This window comes from Protopterus annectens, chromosome 5.part0, assembly GCF_019279795.1.
Source record: "Protopterus annectens isolate FY-2018-M chromosome 5.part0, PAN1.0, whole genome shotgun sequence".
NCBI lineage: Eukaryota > Metazoa > Chordata > Ceratodontiformes > Protopteridae > Protopterus > Protopterus annectens.
This window is the reverse complement of record NC_056735.1, coordinates 1,006,142,648-1,006,163,542: the sequence shown is the minus strand read 5'-3', so window position 1 is coordinate 1,006,163,542 and position 20,895 is coordinate 1,006,142,648.

Here is a 20,895-nt window from a genome sequence, read left to right as displayed (position 1 = left end):
GAAGCTACCATGATTCCCATATCTGGCATCTGATGCAGCTGTACCAGACATTTGCCAATGGGGACATTCACATGGTCACCTAGTGGGGGATGCTGCCTATGCACTGGAGCCGTGGCTGATGACACCCATCAGAAACGCACAAACACCTGAACAGGAATGCCATAATGAGGCACACGCACAAACACATAATGTAATAGAGCGTGTGTTTGGGCTGCTCAAGTCACGGTTCCGGTGCCTGGACACATCTGGTGGAGCCTTGCAGTACTCACTAACTACATGTACCCAAATTGTCATGGTATGTGCTATGCTACATAATATGATCCTGCAAAAACAGCTGCAGCAGGATCAGCATAGGTCTGGGCCAAACAGCCCCCCACCATTGCCAAGGCCATCACAGGCAGAGCGTGACTCGGAGGAGGAACAAACTGAGCCTGCCCCAGTAGGCATAAGGAGGCATGCCCAGTATGCTTTGGCCTTGGCAAAGAGGCAACACATAGCACATACACTGGCTCAGTAGGAACTCTGGAAATGATACCTCTCTCTGACTCACACATATAGTAAAAAGGATACCTAAGTTGACACTACCTGCTTTCAAACATGTACAGGAAGTGTAGTATGTGCATCCTAGATAGGCAGCCCTGCAGCACCACCTAAGGCATGATTGCCATGTGTTAAGCAATATAAAGCAGTGCCAAACAGCATTTACCACCATGCAGTATATGCAAACAAAATCGCACACACCAACTAGCACAACTGTGGTCAATGTTGAGTAATATTGGGCAACGTCCAGCAATGTTGGCGAATATTGAGCAATGTCGGACAAGCCTGGTCTAAGTAGGGCATAGCTGAACAAAAGCCAACATGCTCATATTTGTTTAACTGGCCCTTAAGCAGTCTGGTCTGCTCAGTATGAAAATATAAAGCAGTGATGGGCCTCGGACCCTGGATACTGTGCACTATAAACAAAGTACTGAACCACTAAACCATGACAGTATTGCAGTGGTCAGTCTGTATGAAGGAATGTTGATAAGTCTATGCAAAGTATCTTATTGAAACCCTGCAGGCACAGCATAATCCCTGTCGAGTTATGACACAAAGGTGAGTCCTGCAGTAAGAACAGAACCTGACTTCCAACACACACAGTATAAATGTTAATATTGGTCATGTTCACACACATCAACAAATGTAGTGGACCTCAGATAACAACATACTGAAAATTCACACTGGGCATGTTCACATACTTGAATAAATGAGACAAATGTCAGGCAACAAAACACGGAATGCCTGAACTGGGCATGCTCACACACTTAGGCCATATCTGAGTACTGCAGTGGGCCACGCATATCTGGCAGTTGCATGTGTTAACCCAGGAACCTGTCACTATCCAGCAATCCACCCTGTGCACACAGTTATATGACCACAGACACATCTATAATATAGTGGAACCCTGTCATAATCAAATATGTTCTGCAGATACCAAAGTTGTTCATAGAAACTGATAAAGCAAAGATGATAAAGACCTGCAAACAGTATCAGCAATAAACACTGTGTATCCTAACATTAGCATAGGTTCAGAGGTCGATACTATACTATCTGCCCTAGGGCATGTACAAGCCTAGCCAGAATGTGTTTGGCATTCGCAATCCTGTCAGATTACTACACTGTGTGTGTGAATAGTAGGTCACACAAGATAGCCCATGTACATTTAGGCTAGTGTGTCTCTGTCTAGCAGAGACACAGAAGATATCCCAGGGGTAAACATACGATCACCCATACAGTCATCAAGATGTCTCCTGCAGGTGGTCAGTGGGTGGCTCTGCCTATGTGAAACTGGGATTACAATCTGGAGTGAGTGGAGGCTCTGGGATAAGAATCTGTCCCTCCGGCATGTCCTATTAACATCTGTGCTAAGGTATACGTCCCTGGAGTGTGTAGCTCCAAGGGAGTCGGATATCCTGAGGTGGAGCATGTCCAGTAAATCTGGGTTGGGTATATCTGTAAACAACAGGCACACATCATATCAGAGTAGGTGGTAAGTGACTTTGTAGAGCTTGAGTTACTGCATCTGAACTGTGCAGGGAATCTGTGTGAGTCCCTAGATCTGCTTGGTGAGGAACCTCGAACCTCTGTGGCCAGTACAGTTGCTGCAGGTGTCAGGTAAGGTACACCCCAAATGTAGCAATTTAACCAATCATGGTTGGGATGAGTATAGGGGCACAATGACCTCACTCGATCTAGATGTGAAACCATATGGGATAAGGTGGCCCACATAGAAGGTGTGTCCAACCAGTTTGGCAACGTGAATGTCAACGGCAACAGTACAAACAAGTCATGTCCCCAAACCCCTAACAACTCCTACCGTATGTAATGGAGTACTACATATGTGGTAATGTGTGGGCATGTTGTTATTCCCAAAGGGGATGACTATGCAACTAATGGCATTTAGCTGCACGGCATGGCTCAGGCACCAGTCATCCATCTCTGTGAGACCCTGTATGAGTATGCATGTGGCAGCTGGAGAGTTGATCATGGCACCCAGTTTGCAGTCAAGTGCAAACATGTTCAGCCATATTCCCCCTGGGGTAGCCTGTACGTCAGGCAAATATATACTGAACAAGAGAGGTCCCAGGACCGAGCCATGTGGGATGCAATGTGTAACTGGTGTATAGTCATACATGGCACCTGCAATTCTGACCATGTGGGTGCTATCCCTGATCCAGGTAGCATCCATCGTGTGAGATATGTGTCATTATCGATGCTGGTGAGCCTATGCATAATGGCCCAGTGGGTTATTGTGTTGAAGGGTTTTGCAAGGTTCAGGTAGGCTGTGTGGACAACCGTCCCTATGTCAATGGACCTGTTAACTGTTTAAAGAATACAAACAGATTCAAGAGGCAAGATCTGCCCACAACAATGCTGAAATGTGTAGGACACAGTGTCTGTAGGATCACGATGTCTATGTGTATGAGTCCCATGACAATACGCTCCATAGCTTTGCAGAACAGGCTAGTGAGGCTTATAGGGCAATATTGTCTGTGGTCCATTGTGGCACCAACTCTGTGGAGTGGGACCACTGTCGCTGTACGCCATTCCTTGGGTACATATCCTGTAGTAACTCCGATATTGATCAGTGATGTAATGTGAGGGTTACGTCTGTCATGAAGCTCATGTAAGATGCAGGCCGGGACACCGTCTGGTCCCATTGATACTGTGATGTACGCTTTGGGGAGGGCAGCACTCACCTGTTACTGTGTGATATCAGGGAGGTTATACTCTGTTGGGATGGATAGTTGCTCCTTAGGGGGGATGGGGAGACATCTGCACTGAACCTGTTTGCCAGGATGTTGGCAATGCCAGTGGGTTCAGGGTACGTTTAGTCAGTATGCAGTAACTCACAGCATATCAGTGAGTGTCCACCCAGGTTCCTGAAATAACTGAAGAAGGCTGTGTGATAGTCCTACATGTCTGGTGCAATTGTCCGGTAGAAGCAGCCCTTAGAAAAGTTCATGAGTGATGCTAGTACAGATCACAGATGCCTTCCCAGTCTGGGATTGTGCTCTATCATGTAGTAGCATCCTCCTGACATTGTACAGCTTATTAATGGCTGGGGTCTACCAGACAGGTCCCCTGCCATTGGAGTAGTGAGTCCTGTTGTTATTTGGGATAGCACAATCCAGGCAGTCCACTAGGTGTCCATAGAATGTGTATGTAAAGGATTCAGCAGTGTGAGCCATATTTGCCACTGTCTCAGGGTCTCTGAAGGATACCACCTTGCTTTGGTGAAGTGAGACATTAGCTCATGAGAAGTTCACCAAGATTACCCAGGATGGGTGTGCGGAGGGTATATGTATGTCCAGTGAGATACATGTATGTTCTAACCTTACCAATAAGGGGTATATCGCTGGTGTGGAACATAGAGTCCCCATGTTGGTGATGATCAGGTCCAATATGTATTCCCCCTTGTGGCTGTGCTGACTGTTTGTGCCATAGCATATGAGTCTACAAATTGTAGCAACTGTTGGGTGAGAGTGTTGGGGCTTGAGTAGTATCCCCAGTCAATATTTGTGTATATGAAGTCACCCAATATAATGGTGTTTGTGGAGACCTTTATATTCTCCATAGTTCCCATGAAAGCCGAGTGTGGTTCCTGAGTTTGGGAGGGTGGTCTGTAGCAGGCAACAAACAGAAAGGCAGTTTTGCACAACAGTAGTTGTATATGTATTGTCTGTGATGCTTTGTGCAGTGCTACTAACCCGGAGGTGTATGTATCTGTGATGTAGATGGATACTCCCCCTAGTTGTGTTGTCTGTTCCAAGTTTTGTTGTCAGAAAGCATGGTATGAAACATAACCTGGTAGTGCTGGTGTGCATAAATGAGTCTGAACCAGGCGTCTGTTAGTGCACAGATATCGCTATCCTCCATATTGAGGAGAGTCCTGAGTGGCCGCAATAGGAGGGTAACACATCTGGTTTTGAGCAGCATTACCCTTAGTTTAATTTAACCTGTAAGGTCTATGGAGGTGGGTTTGTCTTTTGAGCCCTGCTTAAAAAAGGCACTATGGTGGTAGCAAGAGCCTTAGCCAGCATTCAAAAGTCCAACGGTGACAGGTGCAAGCTGCCCATAGTGAAACTACGTGGCATGTTGAGCATGTCACCATATGCTGACAGACACTGTATACCCTATGAATGAAACAAATTTGTCAGGCAACTGTTAAATGTGATATGTTTGTCTGTATACTGTGACATCATAATTGGTGGGTGTAAGATGCTAGACAAGGTCAGGGTCATATTGGCTTGAGCTACATGATCAGAGTGTTCCTCCATGTATCATGTCATGTGGTCCAGGGAGTAATGTCTGAGGTTTTACGCACCAGCATGGACAATGATGGTGCCAGTCCTATACTTGCTGTGGAGTGACCTAACTGCCTGTGTTATGTGGCATATCCTGGCACCCGACAGACAGCCCAAAGTGACTATTCCCTTGTTAGGGCTGGTGAGTGGTACGTCAGTGTGTCTGACAATAAATGTTGCCTATTACAAGTGTATTAGGTGTGTTGTTTAGCCCGAAGGGCAGTGACTGTGTGGCAAACTGACATTGTGAACTATGTGATATGTGGGTATTGTAGTGGGGTAGCAGTTGTGTGTGTCTCTGCTTTGGAGGTCTCTGCTGCTTAGGCAGAGTACATTTACAGCATCCGAGTATGTCTATGTGTGATAATGTGGTTTGAATTATGTCGCTAGAGGATATGTGAGACTGATATGTGCTGTGTGTGGTTACCTTCACCACCTGATAGACTGTGCCAGTCATGGGTCAAGAGAGTTCAACACCCTGTATGTCTCTATAGGTGCATCTCACACATATATCTGAGTTTGTCGGAAGGAGGAGAGGGTTGTCTGTGTACATGAGGCAGGTGTGACATTGTGTCAATATCACAATATTCACCAGCTGGACTGGATTGTACACACAAAACCGACCCCTGGACATGCCAGGATATTATCATGACATACTCTGTAGCCTGATCACAAAGGATCAGTAGGGTGTTAAGTGTGTAAAAGAGTGCAACAGGGATTAGTACTCATGTTCATTGGTGTTTTGTAAAGAGTAGCTGAGAAGGAGTCCAGACTGAATCATGACACCTCTTTCAGCTATGTCATAAATAGCAATGTACACCCATATATGTCCTGACTCAGGGCCAACTACCTGACTGACAATGCCGACATCCTGACAGACAGGCCCATATGTACATACCCACCTCCCACTGACAATAGGCCATATCATCATACCAGGAGATATCACATGTAGAATGGATGAGCAGCTACCCCCACTGCCAAAAGCATGGCAGCAAGTGGAATACATTGATTCCCAATATGTGTCATGCAAAAACTACAGAACAAACAGATCCTGCACCTGAACAGTCAGCTGAGTCTCACCCCCTACACAGGATGTGGAACTGTTGAATGTGTCACAGCAACATATGGCACTCCCCACAAGTGTTGGTGCACAGCACACCATGGGAAGTCAAGTCCAGTACACCTATGAAGTCTGATCTGCAAGGTCATGGAGTCCATCATGGTTGCAGTCATAAACAGAGCTATTGGAAGCTGACATACACACAACCCTACCAACTGTGGTATGTTTAAGTGCAGATCATGGTTCCCAAACATGTTAGACTGTTTGCAAGGCAGCCACCCAGGATATACATGAATGAACACATCTACACATGTCTCACATAGACTTTGAATAGCCCTTTATTAACATCCCAGACACATGTAGTATCCACAAAACCAACAAGCTGTACATAAATATGTGTTGACATATGACGGAATGTCAATGTGTCCACAGATAGATCACACAAGGTAAGGATTATGAGGTCTTGTTCATGCTGTTGACACCTGCTGACCCACATGGACCATTCCTGGAATGGCATAAAACAAAGTGTACACACATCACCATGTCCAGTCTGATGATGTCACCATCCTATAAATACAGCAGGAGATGGGAAACCAGCCAGTAAAGCAAATAGTGTGCCGTGTTAATGTGTCTCTCTTTAGTATCATAACATAGTAAGGTAGGGTTTTGAATCCTGCAAACAGTGTGGGGGGGGGCGGTGTGTATGTGTGCAGTTTCGGGCGGTGTGTATGTGTGCAGTTTCCTTTGAGAAGTGTTCCCTTTTTTGAGACTGGGAAAACTCACTAAAAGAGGTACATTCCTCTTTGGAAAGTCTGATGATGTCACCATCCTACAAATACAGCAGGAGAAGGGAAAACAGCCAGTAAAACAAATAGCACGCCATGTTAATGCATCTCTTTCTAGTATCATACTATAGTAAGGTAGGAATTTGAATCATGCAAACACTGTGTGTGTGTGTGTGTGTGTGTGTGTGTGTGTGTGTGTGGTGGGGGTTTGTGTATGTGTGCAGTTTTCTTTGAGAGGTATTCCCTTTTTGGAGACTGGGAAAACCCACTAAAAGAGGTACATTCCTCTTTGGAAAGTCTGATGATGTCACCATCCTACAAATACAGCAGGAGAAGGTTAACCACCCAGTAAAGCAAGTTGTGTGCAGTTTTAATGCATTGCTCTCTAGTATCATAGCATAGTTAGGTAGGGGTTTGAATCCTGCAAATGCTGACTGTGTGTGGGGGTGAGTGTATGTGTACAATTGTCTTTGAAAGAAGTGCCCTTTTTGGAGACTGGGAAAACACACTAAAAGAGGTGCATTCCTCTTTGGAAAGACTGATGATGTCACCATCCTACAAATACAGATGCTTAGTGGTTCTGTACTTTGCTTCAGATGCACAGAGTCCTGAGTTCGAACCTTGTTATTCATTTTATTTTCATACTGTCCAGACAGGCTAGGGGGTGTGGCTGCATTTAAGCAACTTTGCTCTACTTTGCTCCTCAGTGCCCTACGGTGCCCTGGTTGGCGCGGCATGCACATCCGTGCAAACACATTGCGCTAGGTAAAGCGCTTTTTAAACTTTGGGCAACTCTATTGTGCTGGGTAAAGTGCTATTAAACTATGGGCACCTCTGTTAAGCTGGGTAAAGCGCTGCTTAACGACAGGCTATTATATATCTGGATCCTTTAAAAATATATATTTTGTTCACTGATACATTGGCCATTTCACTGCTTTTAATAATATTTTAATCATATATGTCTGGTATTATTTCAAATACTGATTTAAAACATAAATAAGAAGGGGAGTGGTGGGACTCGAACCATGAATTCCTCCTCTTTGTGCATACGCTCTACCATTACACTATTGCAATTCAGTGTGATGTGCATAAACATTCTTTCTTATACTCTTCCATGTCAGAATTGCTAACTATAGCTAAGCAATGGGCACACCCATGCACACATGCACAAATACGGGCAGCTATGTCATGGATTTAAAAAAATATATGTATATATTTTACTTTTTATAACTGTGATGGGGGTTTACAGTGTCAGGGTGTGTGGTGTTGGGTGCAAGTACATTTGAGCGAACTCGCTCTTGTGTGTTGACATTTTGCTTTTACTACACTAGCAGGGGCATGGACATTTAGACTGCTCGGCAGTCGGACATGCCCCCTGCTTTCATACTCGGTCCATGTAGGAGTTCCGGTTGAGTCAATGTGCCCTCATGAATATTTATGGCATGCTGATGTCATACCGTTCAACTGCAGCCTCTAAGTAAGACTTATTATGTCTTACACGGAGGAGTCGTGAATCCGGGGGCCTATCTTTACACATACATAGTTTCATGTTAGACTGGCACACCTGTTAGTGTGTGTAAGGCTTCACCTGATTATTCATAGATGTAAGCTATTTGATTTCCAACAGTTCTTGAACTCATAGGTACACTTAAGTTTGTATGTGTAATGCTTCATCTGCATATTCATAAATTTAAGTTGCTTGACTTCCATCAGTTCATGCATTCAAAGACAAGATATACTCTGTAGGTTTGAGTCTAGTTTCTTCTTTTTTTTATCTGCAGTAATTCTCATGAGTGCATAGTACCGAGAATGAAACATTAATGGCTGAATATGCAAAGTGGATATCATATTATATGGCAGTCCTTGTTAACATGTAACAATAACTACATTTTCAGTGTCATTATGTACTTAACTAAAACAATCCATCTGTTGTTGCAATGCAGTATAATGTTTTTTTTCTGTTTGAAGCTGGTCTTGATCAAGCCAGGAACCAAGGTTTTTTTTTTGGATAGAGTATATGCAAAGGCTTGAGGAGCAGTGGCGGGAGACAGGTATGCATAATTAAATTTTCACCTTTATGTCTTCAGAACTAGTATTAACATATATCATTCTATATAGGCCTATGACATTTAATCATGCCAATGTTATGCCATACTTCCCATAATGCATCTGGGAGGTATTTGTAATACATACAGATTTATTGTAAATGTCCGCAGTGGTGGTGCTCCGGTAGGGTTGTTGCCTCACAGGAAGATGCTGTTCAGTTCGATTCTCAGCTAGAGTGTCTTCTGCGTGGAGACATGCATGAATGGGTGTACCTTCGTTAAAGGCTGTGCATCAGGGCTGGTAACTCAGCACGTAAAAATCAACTGCCAATCATCAGCAGACTGGAGTTCCGCTGTGGCGACCCCTAACTAGGAAAAGCCACAACAACAACAGATTTATTGTAAATAACGTTAATGTGTACATCATTTTACATGGAATGTTGTCTTACATGTTATTAGCAGGTGCTTTTTCTTATATCAACTGGCATATTGAGTTTCAATTGAATGTGTTACATCTAAGTTACTTTCACACTTAACTGCTGTTTGTATAGTATATAGTTGCAACCTTGTATATATGGTAGTGGTTCTCGGTGAATTCCATGTTGTATTTAACCTGTCTATTCAATTGGTATCTGATGACATGAACTGTACAATGATGGTTTGTTTAATACTGCTTTAGATGCAACTTTCTGTTATTAGTGTGCCTCCAGTTTTAGTTTTATTGCATGTTTGAGGTGGTTCATAGTATATAGATGATCATCAATACATTTTATTTGTGCAAGTACATATATAAGCAAAATACAAATGTAGGTAGGGACAGTGATACTTAAGGGATAGTTATGTATGTGCTAGATATACATCAGGCCGCCACTGTGCTTCAAAGCTTTCAATCTTTAATATTGTGCACTCATGAGAAATACTGCAGACAAAAAAGAGGAAACTAGACTCAAACCTACAGAGTATATATATGTTTGCTTTCAAATTATATCATGTTGTGATAACTCCTATTAACCATGTTGCATTGCTAATCTCATTTGCATATTTGTTTGAAGTGTACCGTTAATTGTTAAGCTTATAATATATTTTTACCACACATAGTTTATCCATAGTATGTTAACATGAAACATTAATTGCACATAATAATGAATTACAGTGGAAATTTAAATATCACATTGATATCTCAACATAAATGGGTGAGACACACATACAGTAAAGAATGGGGGTTAATATTTTTGCAAGATTATTCTGGACATTGAATTATGTTTGTAGTTGTATTCTATTTGCTGTCAGTATTAAATTGCACTGAAACCACTCTTTTTGTAATCAAATTGTATGTTGTTATTGAGTACTAAAGTGACATAGTATCCATTAGTGATATGCATGTCTGTCTGTCTGCTGGGTATCTGTGGTTTCCATGCTCACTGAAGGCTGATACAGCCAGAAATGTAAAACTAGAAGTTTGTTTGATACACTGAGTATTGCATTCCATGTTATGTACAACATTAACTTAATAAAAATGTATGATGGGCACACTGACTCAGTAATGGCCTTCTAGTTATACCATCAATTTATGAAAATTAAGCATTTAGAACATTGCATACATGTGACACTACACTTGATATTATTACACCTCTGTGTCTTGTTTTTACAACATATAAATAAACCTTATGGACCAGATATGGTGACCATTACGGTGGCACTACAAATGTACTGTACTGTATTGTAATTTGGGTAAAGATTGCACATGTTCTTTTTCATACATTTTGATGTTGTTACTTGCATATTGTATACACTCTTTATAGTTATTTTTGTGCGCATTTGGCATTACAGTAATAAGTTATTTATTTATTTATCTATTTATTTATTTATTAATTTTAGTTTGATGACCGGGGAAGTCCACTGGGCATAAAAAGAGCCTGTTCTCAATGGAGGCCTGGGGAGAAAAGGTCCAGTAACAATGACAAACATATCAGCATATACACATACAAAGCAAATAAGTCATACAGCTTTATGCAGTATTCTACAGTAAAATAAATTCTACATTCTACAATAATAATAAAATATAGCAACTATACAGTCTAAGAGTCATTAGCAGTGAATTACAATTGAAATTTTACATTCCGCAATAATAGTAGTAAAAATATAGCAACAGCACAGTCTAAGGGTCATTAACAGTGAATTACAATTGTGGATGAGATTTGAGATGATAACAGTTTCAGATGTCTGCCTGTAAGTCTGGTTGTGCTACATGACACATGACTACATATTGTGAAGCAGTAGATAGATGTGGCAATACTGGAAGAATTGTCATGTGTATTATGTCCACATTCATGTCACTATTATGAAAGTAGCCTACATTCCAGGCCCTTCATAATGCACTGGTAACATTGTGCATTATGTAATCTTCATTGTGTTGTACTATGCTTATTCATATGACTACTGGCAGGTTTTGTAACAGACCAGTCATAGCAACACGTCATACAGTGTCATAGTTTCTATGATGTATGCTTACAGTATATAAATACATACGTAATGAATATGTATTTTAACTGGTATATGTATTTGTGTGCATGCCTTATCAATGATTGATTTTTATTTCAGACATGTTTGGCATAGGACTGTGAAGTATGTTACATACCATTTTGTAATTTGGTAAGGATTGGATGTATGCCTGACATCAAATAAGGTGTTATAGATGGATAAGATGGGACAGTAGTTTTCACATGACATACATAACAGTTTATTCATTTATTCACCATGTTTAGATTAATACTTATTATGTACATATGTATAATGTTTGTTCCTGTGTTGAAATGTAACAGAGCATGGAACCCATGCCACCTCACTTTATAATTTCTCCAAGTATTTTGGGTTTTTAATATAATGATAGGAATGAACCTCATTCCTAAGTCAAAGTATGATTAACGTTCATGAAATTATTAATGTTCAGTCTCTGATGTTAGGCAGAAGTGGTCATTGCAGCACCAGCAATGTGCCCAGTATTGACTGCCTCTGCAATTCATTTGGAGTTACCTATATCAGTAGCATATCTTAGTATGACTGTAAATTCTTTTATAACACCTGTTGCTCCTACTACTATTAGAACTGTTTGGGTATTCTTCTTCCACGTTAACCTCATTTCTGCCTGCAGGCACAGCTATTTTATGATTTTGTGTCTCTCTGTACCTAAAACACCATAGTCATTGAGTATAGGAATTTCAATGATCAATGCTACTTTTTCTTATTTTCATGGACAACTATATCTGCTTTATTTGTGTCTGTGTTTTGAACTGTTGGTAACAGGTGACCCCATGTGATATTAACTTTATCATTTTCTATAATGCTTTGTAGGTCATGTTTCCAGTGCTTTTCAGCTACTTCAATATTACAATGTTTGCAAAATCCCCAATGTAACAGTCTTGCCACATTATTATGCCTTTCAGTATACAGTCCTTCTGTCATTGAAAGGCATAATAATGTGACAAGACTGTTAAGGGACCTGCGGTGGTGGTACTGCGGTAGTGTTGTTGCCTCACAATAAGACGCTGTCCAGTTCAATTCTTAGCTAGAGCATCTTCTGCATGGAGACATGTGTGAATGGGCGTACCTTCGTTGAAGGTTGTGCATCAGGGCTGGTAACTCAGCACGTAAAAATCAACTACCAATCATTAGCAGACCGGAGTTCTGTTGTGGCGACCCCTAACTGGGAAAAGCCAAAAGACACAAGTACACAGTCCTTCTGCCAGACTATTTTGAATTCTGTTTTACATACCCCACATTTGTTTCTCCCACATGTTCAATAGACTTTGTAAACTGACGAGTATGTAGTCCACTATCTTGGCCACCGATATTAACCTTTCGTCTTTTGGTTCAAATTTACCTCTCTTTAACCATTCTTGTGTTCAGTCCTGATTAACATGAGGTTGCTCTAAGAGTTTTTTTATACTTGCAACTATATTTTTGCATTTTCTACATGTCTTGCCTTCTCATCTGATTCTTCACTTTACATTCTTTCTTTTGTTTTTTTTGGCACATTCAGTTGCTGCTTGATTTTTATCTACTTCTGGTATGATTTCCATTTCTGCTTGACACAAGTATGCTTCTGCTAAACTAAGCAGGGAAGTCATCTTAGACTTTTTCTCCTCATGTTTCATGCTCTGTCACATTTCAACACAGGAGCAAACATTATACATACGTTTGGGTCTTGTGAGGCCAGCAGATATGTATGCAGTCCTAGATCTATACATGTAATCATTTTCGAGAAGGATCATACCTCCTTCACAACAGGGAATATATAGTCTTGGTATACACTGAGTTTTGTAAATCATTTGATAAGCATGAAGCATTCTTCTTGTTTTCCTGTCCAACTGATCCAACACCTTTTGGGGCCAGTCAGTCTCTCCAAAACTGTAAGTTAGGACAGGAAGAGTAATTTGGTTTATAGCCTGGACTTTGTTCCTAGATGTCAGTTCTGTGTTCAGTATTCATTTTAGTCTTCTAAAATATTCCTTGCTAAGTTTCATTTACATTTGTTCATGTTTTATTGTTTGTCATTCATCAATTCCCAAATAGCTATACACTCCCTCTTGCTCAAGTTCTTTTATATCACATTTTTATCCCAGGCTGATGTTTTCTTGGTGCTGCAGCTTTCCTGCTTTAAAGTTTGCTTTTACATATTTATCAAGACCAGATGCCATCTTTATATCACCTGAAAAAGTTTTGACTACTTAAAGTTGTGCTATTAGTTCCTCATCTGATGAACTATACAGTTTTAAATCATTTAGAAAAAGAAGGCGAGAAGTCTTTACATGTTGTTGTTTTCTGGGAGCCAAATTGTAGCTATGACCTAATCTGTTAAATAGACAGCTTTGTGGATTAAGAGCAGCAGAGACAAGGAATCACCCTGGAAAATCATCCTTTGAATTTTTATCCATGGAATAATTATTTGTCCTTTATCATGGCTTAACTGTAAAGTGGTTTGCTGCTGTTTCATGGTCACTGTAATGTAATCAATCAGTGTCTGGTGTATAAATCCAAAGATGAAAGGTGAAGCCAGGAACCACAGCATACACGATCCAGTACTGGAAAAACTTTTTAATGAGTGAGCGTCTTCGTCAACGTATAAGACTTCCTCAGAATAACATAAACCACAGAAACACATCTTTAAATAGCCCACCACAGACTATCATTGATTTACAATTAAAACATTACTTCCTTCATAAAATAATACTGATGAAAATCAATAAAAATGAGAGTGTATGAAAAATACATTATTCATTATTGATAAAAATACGTATGAATCACATGAAAGACATGGATTTCAACTTTAGTACTGAGCTGATAGAAATCCTATCATTTAATCCAGGGGCTTGGCAAGCATTGATTTTAATCTGTCACTTAAGCTCCATAAATTCTAAAAATTCATCCAAGGTTTCCCCCCCCCGGTCCCAAATCCACTTGATCAACTATAAAGAATTTAAAAGCATGCTATGGAAAAAGGCTGATATGCCTATACAATGCATTGTTCTCATTCTTGTGCTTAATATCATATATATGTTGGTAGATTCTCTGTGTTCTCTATGTGAGTGCTCTGATAGTTTTTCCCACATAATAGGCATCACAGGAGTCACATAACGCAACATATACCACACCTTTTGAATAACAAAAATGTTTCCTACATGGGGTAATGTACACATAGTTCTTGATTTTATTCTTATTGGTGTCCATCATAAATGGGTATTGTGGGCACCTACCACATTTGAAACTGCTATACTGATGTGATTTTATAGTACAGCTTTCCATCAGTGCCTTCAAGGAAGTTTCCTTTTTGTAGACGACCAGCGGCCTATTGCCCAGTTTATCATGGACAGCAGTATCCAAACTAAATATTGTCCAAAGTTTTTTCACAATCCTTTTAATGTCATAAAAATTCATGTTGTACAGGAGTATAAAGGCTCTACCAGACATATTTGATCTTTCCTGTGGAAGAACCCCATCAGGTGTATGGGACAAAAGGGAACAAAAAGTCCCTAACTCTCTCTTTGTTATTACTTCCTCAGTACATTACCAGCAAAGTTTTCAGGGCACCCTCTCTTCACTAACATATCCTTCAACACTGCACATTCTCTCAAAAAATCCTCATATTGAAAGACCACACTGGCTTACCTGATGTACTGCCCTTTGACCAATGCTTTCTTTTAGTGTAATGGATGCCAGCTGTTGTAGTGCAACAGTGAATTAAAATATGTTGGCTTATGGAATAAATGGGAGGTAAAGCCTCTCATACCAAAGATCTTTTGAACAGTCACGTCAAGGTAATTCAAACTGTCATTACTCTTGTTCATAGTGAACCTCAGAAAATTAGTGGTCTCATTAATGTAAGTGAAAAACCTATTCAGGTCATTTTCACCTACTTTCCAAAATAGGACAATATCGTCCAAATAGTGCCCATAGAACACCCAGAGGTCCTTGAACTCAGAGTTCATAATGAACAAGTCCTCCCATTGTGCCAACACAATATTAGCAAATACTGGTGCACAACATGCACCCATTGCCACACCCTTTCTCTGTTTAAACAAATGTCCCTCAAAACTAATAAAATTGTTGGCCAGGACTAGTTCCATACATGCTCGAATGGTCAGAATAGTTGCATAGTCAAATGATGTGTTAATGCAAATAAAATCATAGAACCATTCTAACCCTTGGTCATGTGGTATCACAGAGAAGAAGTCACAGACATCAATTGTGACAAAGATTAAGTCGTCATCAAACATTTCAGATTTAATTTTGCATAACAAATACCAAGAATCTCTTATGATAAAATCTCTCCCATCCAAAACATGTTTGACCTTGTTGTCAACATATTTCGCCAGAAAAAAATAGTTCTAGAAGCCTTAGCATCCACTATGGGGCATGGGGGTGGGGGGTGGTTAGTGATATACATGTATTTTAGGGATCCCGAGTATTGTTGGGATCCTAGGATGTTTAATATAGAGGAACTCATGTGTCTCTATCGATATCTGTCCATTAAGTAACATTTGTTTAATGTATAAATCAATGTTTCTGTATGCAATGTTTAATTCATTGCAAGAGACTTCAGCATAGGTTTCACTGTATAAAAGTTCCAACATTCTACTATTATAATCATTAAGGTCCATAACTACCAATCCCCCACCATTATCCGTCTTTATTATTCTTATCTCTCTGCTGTCCAAAATATCCTGTAACACAACTCTTTCACTCATTGTCAAGTTGTTACAGTCATTAGTGTTCCTATGCTGGGCAAAATCCCTGGAGAACATCGATACCTGTGCAGTGACAGAGACCTGGTTCAAGGCTCTAGAGAGCACCCCTGCATTACCAGGCTATAATTCATACCACACCTTTCGGCCACCTAACATGGACCAAAACACTAAAGGTGGAGGTGTGTCCATATTCATACACCTCCAGGCTAGTTGTTCAGCATAATGCATCCGTGATTATCCAAGTGCAGCTAACTCTGGGCAAGATTGCAATCCAAACTGTAACTTGCCACAGATCCCCCGACATGCCCCAGGATTCCCACTCCTCATTTCTTGATACACTGGAAAATATTAGGGTACAACCCAACACCCTAATAATGGGCGATTTCAACTACCCACCATTAAATGTGAAAACTACTCATGTACCAACTCTTTTGATCAATGTTTTCTGTAATTCATAAATTCTAATGCCTTGGATCAACTTATCAACACCCCCACCAGGGCCAGCAGTATCCTAGACTTGGTCATTACCAACATGGGCGACCAGTGTTCCACACCAGAGGTTAATTCCTCGTTGGTCAGATCCGACCACAAGCTAATCACCCTAGACATCCACATCCCGACCCCACCCCCTATTAGGGAAACCACCGTAAAAAATTTCTCCAAAGCAATCTTCACACTTCTTAAGACAGAAATGGCGTACTTCACAACACCCATGCAGATGGACAATAGAGGTACAACTGCTGAATCCTACACAAATGCACTTTATAAGCACTTACATGAGTGCATGGATCATGCTATCCCTAACAGAACCAAGATGCTATCCTCCAAAAAAGGAAGCCAATTTGGTGGTCCCCTGCCATAAACAAACTCTACAACAGAAGAAAGAAAGTGTTGCAAAAAAGAGTAAAATCTCATGATTGGAGGAACTCCCTGGTCAGCCTCAGTAAGAAGCTGAGATCCCTCATAAAATCCTCCAAAGCTAGTTATGAAAACAAAATCACCACTGACTCTAAAGACAACCACAAAGCATTCTATAGCTATGTCAAGAATCTCAATGGCAACACTCAGATCTGCTCTGAGTTACAGCACAATGGCACTAAATATACAGAACCAACTGATATTGCCAACATCCTGACACATAACTTCAGTGCTAACTTTACCCCCCCTCTCACCCCCTAAAGGGCCCATCTCTATACAGGAAGAATGCAAAGTTCCTGAAATCATGGCTGCACAGGTAAAAAACACACTCTCCAAAGCCAAGAACACAGCATCCATGGGACCTGACAACATCACAGGCTGTGTTCTATACAGACTACAGAATGAACTGGCACCCCACCTAAGTACCATGTTCAATCATAGCCTCACTTCAGGCTTTGTGCCCACTGAATGGTGCACTGTGATGGTTATCCCACTCCACAAAGCTGGAGCCACCACGGATCCTGGGAACTACCGCCCCATTAGCCTAATGAGCCTGATCTGCAAGGCCATGGAACGTATCACCATGGAACATATAAGACATTGGTAACCTCCAAACTCTGGACCCCACCCAGTTTGGGTTTGTAAAAGGCAGATCATGTCTCCTAAACCTAATAGACTTCTTTGAAGCAGTCACCAAAGCCGTAGACAAGGGTAAGGTGGTTCTCCCAGCCTATCTGGATATCGCCAAGGTTTTTGACACCATCCCCCACTCTGGAATTATAGATAAACTCACTAAACTAGGTATAAGTCTCTATCTCACAAGATGGGTTGTCTACTGGCTCAATGACAGAACCCACACTGTGAAAGTAGCAGACTCCAAATCTGACTTCAGACCAGTGACAAGTGGAGTACCACAGGGTTTAGTCCTGGGTCCCCTCCTGTTTGGTATCTACTTTTCTGAAGTACAGGCTAACACAAAAGGTCTTTGGCTAATGCAGTTCACAGATGACTGCAAACTAGGAGCCATTATTGAAACTCCTAATGATGTGGGCATTCTACAATAGGGCCTCACTGAGACAGATGCCTGGTGTCAAAGCCATGGCCTCAAGCTCAATGCCAAAAAGTGCATTGTCATCCCCTTTGGTAAAAACTCTGTACCTATAAGCTACCACATAGGTGGTAGTCTAATTAATACAGAAAATGTGAAAAAGAAACCATGGGACACAGGTGGACAGAAGTCACTCCTTTGATAATCACATCACCACATTAGTCAGGAAATCCTTCTACATGGCACAACTCATCACAGAAGGTTTCTTATCCAGGAAAAAAAGAGGTCATTGTTCCCCTCTACTCATTAGACCCATTGTAGAGTACAATGCTCCTTTTGGTATGTACCTCACAAGGCATCTACAACAACTGGAAAGGCAGAAGAAATACCTCACAAAGAGGATTATCAGCCTCAAACAGATGTCCTACGCAGACCGTCTCAAAAAACTCCAGCTTTACTCCGTCGCATATCGCCTACTCAGAGGCGATCTCTGCCTAACATACAAAGCTATGTCAAACCCAGAGCTGTTGGACATGCTCCACTTAAATAAATCCCAATTCCTCTGAGTTACATGCTCTAGGGACCTAAACCTTGTTACCACAATAAACAGAACATGCCGGAGGGATATATTCCTGTCCCAGAGACTTCCCATACTCTGGAACAAACTACCTATCTATATCAAACAAAGCTCCTCATTATCACTCTTCAAGAAAAATCTTGATGATTGGATGGGAGATAGGAAATTTACCCCGGGGATCACATCTGTGGCTCTGCTCGACAGGGGCACAGGAAAATAATTTTCTTGGTTGGTGAAAGCCAGGGTACGTTTTGGCTAGGCCCTAGGGCCAGTAGCCTAGTACCTACCTATGAACCTATGAATCTATGGTTAAATCTTCATGTGAAGATGTCAATACTTTTAGCCAAAAGTTAGGTATGGCATATGGGCCTAGGGCTTTTCAATTAGTAGCTTTTAACTTTGTTTCAATTTCTCTGGCCATTACTTCTTCCCATTTCATATCCTGAACATTTGAACTTCATATTCTTTCTTTTACTTCTATCCATTTGGCATCTTTTGTTATATTCTACAGGATCTTCATATACATTTCCCCAGAATATATCTATTTCTTATTTATTTGATGGTGTTTCTTTTCCTTTTGCTTTGTTTCCAGATTTTCTATAAAACTTTTATCGGTCATCAATAAATTGCTAATTTTGTACTTTTCCTTTATATTTAAATGCATATCTTTTAAGTTTTTCTGCCTGTGCTGATATTTTTAGTTATTTGCGATAGTGCAAGATTGATCCTGATCTGTTCCTATACAGCAGATTGCTTTTATCACATCTATCTTTCTGAGTATTTTTCTTGATCTATTCCCTCTTCTGTATTCTTCTAACAGTGACACGTCTTGTCTAAATTGGTTTATAGTTTCCTCTGATGCTTCCATGATGGCACTTGATTTCTCCCCTTCCTTTCACTTACTGCCATGTGATTTTGTTGTAAGACTTCATATGTTATTAATTTAGCTGCACAGTAATATATCCTATTTTCTTCTGTTATATCACATGAATTTCTATGAGCAGTCCTAATTACAATGTTCATTTCTTTTATCAAACTTCTAACTTTTTGGTTTGATCTTAGTATATCTTTCCATCTCTATTAAATCAAGCAGCTCTTTCTAAACTGATCATTTTCTTCTAAACTGTGGGGATATTCTTTGTTCTCGATTTCCAGCAGGCATTCTACAGAAAGTTCCAGAGCATCCTCCTGTGCCACATTCTCTTCAGTTTCATCCTGTGTCATCCCTTGCTCTTTCATATGGGAACTCACTGGCACATCATTTCACAACGTTGACGGCATCATAGTTGCCACAGTGTTCTGTTCATTCCCTTTCTGTGCAACTCCAGCTGAACATTTGTACCAGTTTCCTCTTCATATGACAACTGATCAGATGTTTCCCTCTCCACTGGTTTCTTCTTAATTCGGGAATCCATTGCTCTATCTGGCTGTGGTGTTATCAGAGGCAGATTTTCTACACTAAATCCTTCACTTTGCAGGTAATCCATGACCTCATTTTGTATTTCTTTAACTTTTCCATTACTAATCATCTTTCCTACTTTTTAAATTTGTTTTCTTATTTTTTGTATTGTAAAATTTTCAATATCTGGATGCCTTTGCCTGTATTGCTCTTCAAATATCTTTGGTGCTGCTCTTTTTATTAGTTTTGCTTTCTCCTCTGCATAAATATTGCATCATATTACATCTTTTTTTTCTTTCTCATGTCCATATTTCTTCTTTAGATGGCCCCTGCTCCTCTCGTTTTTCCTTACTTGGGGGACTTGTTTTTCCATCATGTTGTAGTATAACCTCTGCTAGAATCTAAATATTTGACTTTCAGGTATTCCATAACTTCAGCTTCTATTTTATTAACTTGTACTTTATTAATCTTCTGTTTTACATTCCCTGTTTGTGATCTTATTTTTTGTATTGTGAAATGTTCCATACCTGGATGTCTTTGCTTGTACTTCTCTTCGAATATCTTTGAGGCTGCTTTTTTGTATTGATTAGTTTGGATATTTCCTTTGTGTAAATATTGCACCATATCAGATCTCTTTTTCTTTCCCATGTTCATATTTCTTTACACCTTTCAAAAATCTCTAGAATTGGTTCTTTATATTTTTGCACTTCCTTAGTCACTTCTTAATGGCTAAAGGTTTCTTGGTCTATATAGTCATCATCATCTCCTTTCGGCTTATCCCTGTTAGGGGTCGCCAAAGTGCAAAATAAGTCCACAGAATGATTTGCAGTAGAGTTTTACAGTGTCAAGTTGCCAGCCCAGTGCCCAACTTCCCACAGAAGGCACACACACTCACACCTAGGGACAATTTAGAGTGTCCAATCCACCTACAGCATGTCTCTGGGATGTGGGAGGAAACTTCTTGGCCTA